This window comes from Artemia sp. Qi Xiang Cuo, unplaced genomic scaffold, assembly GCF_049724085.1.
Source record: "Artemia sp. Qi Xiang Cuo unplaced genomic scaffold, ASM4972408v1 HiC_scaffold_3138, whole genome shotgun sequence".
Classification (NCBI taxonomy): domain Eukaryota; kingdom Metazoa; phylum Arthropoda; class Branchiopoda; order Anostraca; family Artemiidae; genus Artemia; species Artemia sp. Qi Xiang Cuo.
In genome coordinates this window covers 137,683-147,500 of record NW_028300533.1, presented here as the reverse complement: position 1 = coordinate 147,500, position 9,818 = coordinate 137,683, and the positions used below count along the sequence as shown (strand labels likewise).

The following is a 9,818-nucleotide window of genomic DNA, read 5'->3' as shown; positions in this document are numbered from 1 at the left end:
TGACCTGACTTTATGATTGCTTCAGATACATAGCTCATGTTCATGTGGACATACATCATCTGTAATTATGTGGGTTTTCCTTAAAGGATGAACGGACTTTTTGCCTGAAAATGTTTCAAGTTTTAAGAAAGGTTTCAGAAATAATAAGCGAAAACCTCGATGGTTTTTCACAGTCAAACGTTAAAAATAATTTTTTCCTTACAGTATTTCCGTAATTTTGATGTCTGAACTTATTATAGCAGATAATGATAGTGGAAATCTTAATCATTTCAGTAGGAATTTTTCCGTAATATTGCCTTTATAAATTTTTTTTTTGGGGGGGGGGGGTTAACTGCAGAGGTTTATCAGGTTTAGTGGCTAAAAATGGACCGTCACACCAGTCAGAATACCTTGCGACAGTATTTCACTTCTATTTGAAACATCCACTCTTCATCCAGGCTCGTACTTGAAGTTTAGGGAAGGACTTAGATCACAGTTTCCCCCCCCCCCCCAGAAAAAAACAGAAATATATGTTTTATTCCATAATTTCTCATATTGTTTTACACAGATAGTCTGTTTTTCTTAGATTTCCCCCCTCCCGTCCCTCCCGCGAAATACTGATTCAGTGTATAAATAGAGGTAATTTTTTGTCGTTATATTTCTTTTCCTTTTGAGAAAAGTTTAAATTTACTTGAAAATATTAACCGCACAAGCCATAATTCTTTGAAAAACCGCCTAAAAGTTGTTATCTTCTTTTTTTTTTCCTGAAAACGACAAAACCGGATACTTTAAATCCGTTATCACTCTGGTGAGGGATTGTGTGTATTGACTATCCAAAAACCTTTTCGAAAAAACATATTAACATAAAGTATAACTATAAAACATAACTATAAATTCTCTTATACTGGCCCCCCAAAAAAATTTGATCATACAAAAAAAAAAAAAAAAATTGTGATGGTCATACAGCAATTGGAATCTAATTGGAAAAGTATTCTGGAGAAATAGTGGCTTCAGCTACCTGTGTTAACCTGTTAACCTGTGTTAACCTGTTAACCTGTGTTAACCTGTTAACCGGTAACAATAACCGGTTACCTGTGTTAACCTGTTGTATAATCTCACATGATTATGGTGTTACAAACACTTGCCATTTATGTAATGTAAGATTATATATATATATATATATATATATATATATATATATATATATATATATATATATATATATATATATATATATATATATATATATGCGTGTGTGTATATATATTTATATGTATAGTACCAGAATAACGTGTTTAGACGTAAAAATGGTGCCCAGCGTATTTCCCTCGTTGAAAATCTCCCCCTTCGGAAAATTTGCTTTCCGGAAATGCCATCTTCTTATATCTTAACTCACACAAGAAAAAACTTTTTTTTTAATTCTTATATATTTATTTGTATTGACATTATTTTTTTTTCCTAATTGAATATCTTGCTAAGATTATTGTCAAAGCTCAGTTGAACTGTTGTGTCAACCTGCGAGTTCAATTGGCCTACGAGACGACTAATAAATCAAACAATCACTCCATACGAATTTAATACAAATTAATTAAAAAAACTTTCATAAAATAAGTTTTTCAAAGAAAAGTAAAGAACTTTATTAAGACAAAAAAGAGCAAAAATAAACTAAAATAATCTACCAGGCTTGAACTCGCCACGAATACTAATCGAAAAGCAAATGAAACCCAAAACAGACATTAAATACAACTATTTGCCGAGACAAACAAAAACTGTAAAGGAATTACTATTAGTTGGGCACAAAACGCCTATGTTACTTCATGATTAGGACCTAACACGCACTTTACTGAAAAAAATATAATTGTTTGTACTCTTATAACTTCAATAAATCAAATAATTTTAACATTTTGATTACTAAATATCAGTATATGTATATTAAACTGACAATGCACCTTCATTTGTATTTTTTCAGTAAAGTGCAAATTTTGTTCTGGCCTTGGGAAGGCATAGGGGTTTTGTACCCAACTTATGTTAATTTCTGCTCATTTTGAGTTTGACTCAGTTGTTTATTGCAATTTCTGTTCGTTTTAGGTTTCATTTATTTATCGATGCTGATTTGTGGGGTGGCCCGCGTTCCCCCCCCCCCCCAAAAAAAAAACAACAACAAAATAACCCCCGTGGAAAATAAGGCTTTCCAAGGTTGGGAATTTTGTTTGTGTTTTATTTTTTTTATTTCCATAAGGGGTTGGAATTTTGGTACTTGTGTATTTTGCGCCACTCACTCAAGTTTACGCTGTGTTAAATTCGTGAACACACCGGTTTTTTTGTTAGTTTCTTCGTTACTTTAGAAATAAATTTGCGCTATAGATTTGCATATTGGGGGGAGGGGGTAAGCATAACGGGTCTGCATCAAAATGTGTTTGGTACAATTATTCTGCAAATTAGATAGATAGACAAATAAGTGTATTTTAAAGCCAAATATACGGCCATGAACACAGTAAAATAACATAAATGAATATAGTGGCTGGGAGAATTTTAAATAGTTTCCAGGAGATGAAATTGTAAGAAGATATTTTACGCTGAGTGAATTTGCAAGAATTCACATACGTAATTTCTTTGTGTCTTGCTTTCTCTTGGCCGATTTAATTTTACGCGTGGGGATGTTAAGGGTAATTTTCCGTGGTAAATCTTCGCCAGGATTGAATTGTCCAGAGGATATTTTTGTGGGGAGGGGTATTTTTGTGGGGGAGGGCATTTTTGGGGGGTTAAACACCCCCCCCCATTCACTTTTATTCATTTGTTATTTTACTGTGTTCATGGCCGTATATTTGGCTTTAAAATAGACTTATTTGTCTATCTATTTAATATACAGAATAATTGTACCAAACACATTTTGCATGCAGACACGTTATGCTTACCCCCCCCCCTAGCGTGCAAATCTATAGCGCAAATTTATTTTTAAAGTAACGAAGAAAATAACAAAAAAAAGACGATGTGTTCTCGAATTTTACACAGTGTAAACTTGAGTGAGTGACGGATAATACACAAGTACCAAAATTCCGTCCCCCTACGGAAAAAAAAAACTCAAATAAAATTTTGAAATTTGGAAAGCCTTATTTTCCACGGGGGGTATTTTTACGAGGGGGGGGGGGGGTATTCTCCTAGAACCGATTTGTGGTAGTTTCACGATTGGTAGATTATTTGATTTTATTTTTGCTCATTTTTTGTTTAATGGAGTTCTTTACTTTTCTTTGAAAAACTTATTTTGTAGAAAAAGTTTTTTTTTAATTAATTTCTGCTCGTTTTGCATTGACATAGTCTTTTCAGGGAAAAAGAAAATAATACTTTAAATCTTATTGTTTTTTTAAGACTATAGTTTGGCCTGCTATTTGTATACTGGAGAAAAGTTTTCAGCAATTTCTAACAAAATACATCGTTTTAAAAATCTGGACACAAATAGTAGTGTTTAATTTAGTTTCATACCTACCCTAGTTGACCTGAAATGGAAAACTTGATACCATTCACAAAAAAAATCTGTTTACTTTCTTTGATAGCTTGGATACACTTACACTATTTTGATTTGGTTAAAAAGAGCAGAAGTAGCCCCGAAAGATTGAACATAACACCCTCAGTCGCTCTTGGGATACTGCTGAGATGCTTTATTGGGAATTAGCATTAACACAGTGCATTTTGATTTAATCTTAAGGCAACACTTAGTTTTTAAACATAATGGGCAAATGGGAGGGGGGGCGGGGTAGGGGGATGAGTTGCCCTCCAATCACTTTCGACTATTAAATAGGGCACTAGACCTTTCGATTTCTAATCGAATGAGCCCTTTTTGAAACGACAACACTTTCTATAAACACCTTATATGCCCCCAGGGTATAAATTACAACCCTTACCCTAAGGTCTGTTAGGGTGGTTATCATCCTCTAAGACCGAATTTCCAGAACTTTCAACTATGTTAAACAAAATGGCTATCTCAAAATTTTGATTGGTTGTGTTTGGAGAAATGGTGGGGGTGAGAGGGGCGGTAGTCGCTCTCCAATCTCTTTCAACTATTAAAAACAGCCCTAGTCCTTTCAACTTCCAATCAAATGAGCCCTTTTGAAGTTTCTACGACGGAACTTTCAATAAAATCTTATATGCCCCCAGAGCATAACTTACAACCCTTGCCCTGTATGGGGGGGGGGGTTGTCATTCTCAAAGACCTGATTTCTAGAACTTTCCACTACGTTGAACAAAATAGCTATCTGAAAATTTTGATTTGATGTGTTTGGAGGAATGGTGGGCGTGAGAGGGGGGTTAGTTACACTCCAATCACTTTTGACAATTACAAAGGACACTAGCCCTCTCAAGTTCGAATTGTATAAGCCCCTTTTGAATTTTTACTAAAACTCTATCTCTAAAAAACTGATATGCTTCCAGGGAAGAATTTACAACCTTTGCCCTTGGGGCTCTGAGGGGTTTGTCATCCTTAAACCTTCGACTATTAAAACGGGCAATTTCAATTTCCAATCAAGTGAGTCCTTTTGGAAATTTCTATAACAACTTTCTATATAAACTTTATATGCCCCCAGGGCATAATTTACAACCATTGCACTAAGGGCTCTGAGGGGGTCATCATCCTAAAAGACCTAATTTCAAGAACTTTCAACTGCTTTGAACAAAATGGATATCTCAAAATTTTGATTGGATGTGTTTGGAAAAATGATGGGCGTTAGTCGGTCTCCCATCACTTTCAACTATTAAAAAAGGCACTAGCCCTTTCGATTTCCAATTGAATGAGCCCTTCTGAAGTTTCTACGCTTTCAATAAAAACTATATGCCCCTAGGGCATAACTTACAACCCTTTCCCTGAGGGCTGGGGGGGGGGGCTTGTCATCCTCAAAGACCTAATTTCCAAAACTTTGAACTACGTTGAATAAAATGGTTATCTAAAATATTTATTGGATGTTTGGGGAAAAGATGGGCGTGAGAGGGGGGTTAGTTGCCCTCACATTACTTTCGACTATTAAAAAGGGCACTAGCCCTTTGAATTTCCAATCGAATGAGCCTTTTTTCAAGTTTCTACGACAATAATTTCAATAAAAACCTATGCCCCCAGGGTATAACTTATAACCCTTGCCCTGAAGACTGTGGGGGTAGTGTCCTGCTCAAAGGTACAATTTCCTGAACTTTGAACTGCGTGGAACAAAATGGCTGTCTTAAAATCTTTATTGGATGTGTTTGGGGAAATGGTGGGCGTGGAAGGGGTGTTAGTTCCTTTTCAATCACTTTTGACTATTAAAACGGGCACTAGCCATTTCTATTTCCAATCGAATGAGCCCTTTTTGAAGTTTCTAAGACAACGCGTTTTATAAAAATCTTATATGCCCCCTGGGCATAATTTACAATTCTTGCCTTGAGCGCTGTGGGGGTTGTCATGCTCAAAGGCCTAATTTTCAGAACTTAAAACTACGCTGAATAAAATGGCTATCTCAAAGTTTTGATTACATGTGCTTGGGTAAAAGGTGGGCGTGAGAGGCGGGTTAGTTGCCCTCTAATCACTTTCGACTATTAAAAAGGGCACCCGATCTTTGAATTTCCAATCGAATGAACCTTTTTTAAAGTTTCTACGACAACGCCTTCTATAAACAAAAACCTTATATGCCCCCAGGGCATAACTTATAACCCTTGCCCTAAGGGCTGTGGGGGACTGTCCTCCTCAAAAACACAATTTCTAGGCGTGGAATTGGTGTTAGTCGCCTTCCAATCAGTTTCGACCATTAAAAAGGGCACAAGCCACTCCAATTTCCAATTGAATGAGCCCTTTTCGAAGTTTCTACGACAACTTCTTCGATACGTAGTGCCTTGCTCTAGAGGAAAAAATTAATAAATAATACATTGAGTCAACATCGTTCTTATATGCCCCCAGGGCATAACTTAAAACCCTTGCCCTGAGGGTTGGGGGGGGGGAGTGTCCTCCTCAAAAACATATTTTCTATATGAAAATCAACTACGCTGAACAAAATGGCTTTCTCAAAATTTTGATTGGATGTGTTTGGGGAAATGATGGGCGGGGGGGGGGCAATTGCCCTCCAATCACTTTTGACTATTAAAAAGGGCACTAGCCACTCCAATTTCCAATCGAATGCCCTTTCCGAAGTTACTACGACAACTCCTTCGATACGAAGTGCCCGGGTATGGATAAAAAGAAAAATAATACATTATGCAAACATCGTTCTTTACTTAGGCAGCGGTATTGCGCTGCCTATGATAGGAGATACAACACGAAACTAACCCAGGTCAGAAGATCTAAAATTAGTAATGACGTGATTCATGTTCAGTCACTCTTGTCCAAATATCCAACTCCATTTTGACTATTTTTTTCCTTTTTTGGGTCTATAATTTCAGTTAGCAGAGGATTTAATGAAAATATGTTAAGGGTTCTGGGAGGGAGAAATGAATTTGCCCAAAATTCTCGAAGTGATAAAATGTCTACGCAATACACTCGGTTATTTTATTGGTATTTTTGGTGGCTTTCTCATTAGAGCCCGACCGATATATCGGCCGGCCGATATCGGGGTCAGTGTCATTATAGGATATCAGAAAAAATATCGAATATCGGCCGTTTTTTTATGCGGAACGTATCCAGAAGATGGCGCCAGACTTTGTCAGGTAATTTTCGCTTGTCCGGTTTTTAGGGGCGGAGTCACCAGCTAAGTCTAATCATGGTGGAGAGAGCAGCAGAGGTGGGTCAAATGAATATCAAGTATATTTGCTGTCAAAACTTGGCAATACACGCCTGGTGCAGCAATGTACGAAATGTATGGCGAGTTTATGAACGTACAACCAGAGAAGTTGTTCTTGCTTGTCTCCTGGATTCCTGATTTACTGCCTGTTCGATAACCTGCGTGGAACTTCGACAACTGAGGAAGAAGAGTCAGCAGATATTGAAAAGGAACTGAAAATGTACGTGAGTGAGGCTTTCATTAACAGGAAATAAAGCTGTCCGTTACAGTGGTGACGAAATAGCTGCAGGGATTTCAAGAGACTGGCACAGCCTGCTCAGAAGTATCTGCTGTCCGCCCTCTTCTGTCGCAAGCGAAAGAGTTTTCAGCACAGGTGGGAAAGTTTATGATGACAAACGAAAAATCTCTGAAAGGAGAAAATGCTGAAAAGTTGTGCTTTCGGCATTACAACTTGCCCCAGTTGGATTGGACTTATTAAGCACTATTCTGACTAAACTTTATTTGGTATAATCTTTTTGCATTATTTGCAATCCACATTGAATAATTGAGGCTGTTCTTTGTTAATAGACCAGAGATAAACATCTGAGTATGAATATGGGCGGAAAATGCAGCGTTTAAACTTTGGATAAGGTTTTTTTCAGGAGGGGCATTTATCGGCAAGTTGTATCGGCATCGTATCGGTACAATACCGATATATCTGTATCGGACCCCAAAAACTCATATCGGTCCGGCCCTATTTCAGATGTCTTCCTTGATGAGGAACGATCATGTATTTATACGCCTTCATTGAAGTCTATTTTTGTTGTGACGGGACTAAAGGAAGTAGCTTTTACCCTTTTCGAATTTTCCTCCTACTAAAATTGTGCAACTCCATTCATGTCGTTTCTTACTTTATTTTTGCAATGTATGTTTTTTTTTTTGTTTTTTTCCCAGATCTTGATAATCACCCTCTAATATGTTTGCTTTTGGAATCGTTTGACCACTTTGCAAAGTGCCGCTAGTCTTGGCAGCTATTATGTGTCGTGTATTTAAATGGTTGGAACACCTGAATGGGTCAGAGAAAGCTTTTAAATCCTTTATTTTATCTCGTCTGTTTAGTGGATCAAATCTTCAAAATCCTCAGAAAATTAAAACTCCGTTTACAGGTATGATATTCATCATATACAAATTCCTATGGCTATTAGATGTTCAAAACCTGCCCTCTTGGCATAAAATTTTTCAGGCCAGATTTATTAGTATAAATAATAGATGGCTAGACCTGTATTAGGGTGAAAATTGAAAAGATTAAGTTTCTGTTCTAGTATTTACCAAAGACTAAAAGAATAAAATAGAAATATTTGAAGAAAATTTAAAGGAAAAACATTGGGCATGCTCGTTCTCTCTCCCACTTTATCTCCCAGTCACTCGCCCAACCTCTCTCTGTCTATATATCTCTATTCGTTTCTCACTCTCTTCCTCTTCTTGCTCTGTTCTTTCTCATATATTGAAAGAAGAAGCGAAAAGAAAGATATAATAAAAAAGCAGGACGGACTAAAAGAGTAAAATAGGAATATTAGAAGAAAATTTAAAGGAAAACACTGGGTAGGCTCGTTTTTCCTCCCATTTTATCTCCCAGTCACTCTCCCAACCTCACTCTTGTCTATATCTCTCTTCGTCTCTCCCTCTCTTCCTATTCTTGCTATGTTCTTTCTCATATATCATAGGCAGCGCAATCGCGCTGCCTAAGTAAAGAACGATGTTGGCACAATGTGTTATTTTTTCATTTTTTCTTTAGACCAGGGCACTTCGTATCGAAAAAGTTGTCGTAGAAACTTGGAAAAGGGCTCATTCCATTGAAAATTGGAAGGGCTAGTGTCCTTTTTAAAAGTCGAAAGTGATTGGAAGGCAACTAACATCCCTTCCACGCCCACCATTTCCCCAAATACATCCAATCAAAACTTTGAGATAGCCATATTGTTCAGCACAGTTGATTTCCAGATAGAAATTACGTTTTGGAGGAGGACACTCCCCCACAGCCTTCAGAGCAAGGGTTGTAAGTTATGCCCTGGGGGCATATAAGGTTATCAAAGAAGGCTTTGTCGTAGAAACTTCAAAAAGGGCTCATTCGATTGAAAATTCAAAGGGCTAGTGCCCTTTTTAATAGTCGAAAGCGATTGGAAGGCAACTAACACCCCTTCCACGCCCACCATTTATCCAAACATATCCAACCAAAATTTTGAGATAGCCATTTTGTTCAAAGTAGTTGAAAGGTCCGGAAAATATATATCTTTGAGGATGACACTCCCCCCACATCCCTCAGGGTAAGGGTTGTAAGTTATACCCTGGGGCCATATGAGTCTTTTTGAAAGCTTTGTCGTAGAAACTTGAAAAAAGGCTTACTCGATTGGAAATTCAAAGGGCCAGTGCCTTTTTTAATAGTTGAAAGTGATTGAAGGGCAACTAACCCCCTTCTCACGCCGACCATTTCCCTAAACACCTCCAATCAAATTTTTTAGATAGCCATTCTGTTCAACGTACTTAAAAGTTTTGGAAACTAGTTCTTTGAGGATGATAACCCCCTCAGAGCCCTTGGGGCAAGGGATGTAAGTTATGCCCTGGGGGCATATAAGGTTTTTATAGATAGTGTTGTTGTAGAAACTTCAAAAAGGGCTCATTCGATTGGAAATTAGTTGGGCTTGTGCCTTTTTTAATAGTCGAAAGTGATTTGAGGATAACTAACACCCCTCTGACACCCACCATTTGCCCAAACACATCCAATCAAAATTTTGAGATAGCCATTTTGTTCGACGTAGTTAAAAAGTCTGGAAATTATGTTTTTGAGGTTGACACCCGCCCCCCACATCCCTCAGGGCAAGGGTTGTAAGTTATGCCCTGGGGTATATAAGGTTTTTATAGAAAGCGTTGTCGTAGAAACTTCAAAAAGGAATAATTCCTTTTTGAAAGAAAGAAAGAAAGATATACAAAGAGCAAGACAAAGACTTAAGTTTTTTGTTTTGTTTTTTAACTGCTAGTAACAAGTAGGAGCATCCTGAAAAAAGAAACCAATTTGAATTGTTTTTAATGAGTTGACACTTTGGATGTTTATCTTTGTGAAAGGGTTGTTGGTTA

At 37.2% G+C, this 9,818-nt stretch overlaps 1 protein-coding gene across 1 annotated transcript in view; it reads left to right on the top strand.

Annotated features, from left to right (window-relative positions):
• LOC148938555 (uncharacterized) overlaps positions 1-9,818 on the top strand; it is a 91,810-nt gene that overhangs the window by 16,885 nt on the left and 65,107 nt on the right. The gene's annotated exons all lie outside the window — the stretch shown is intronic.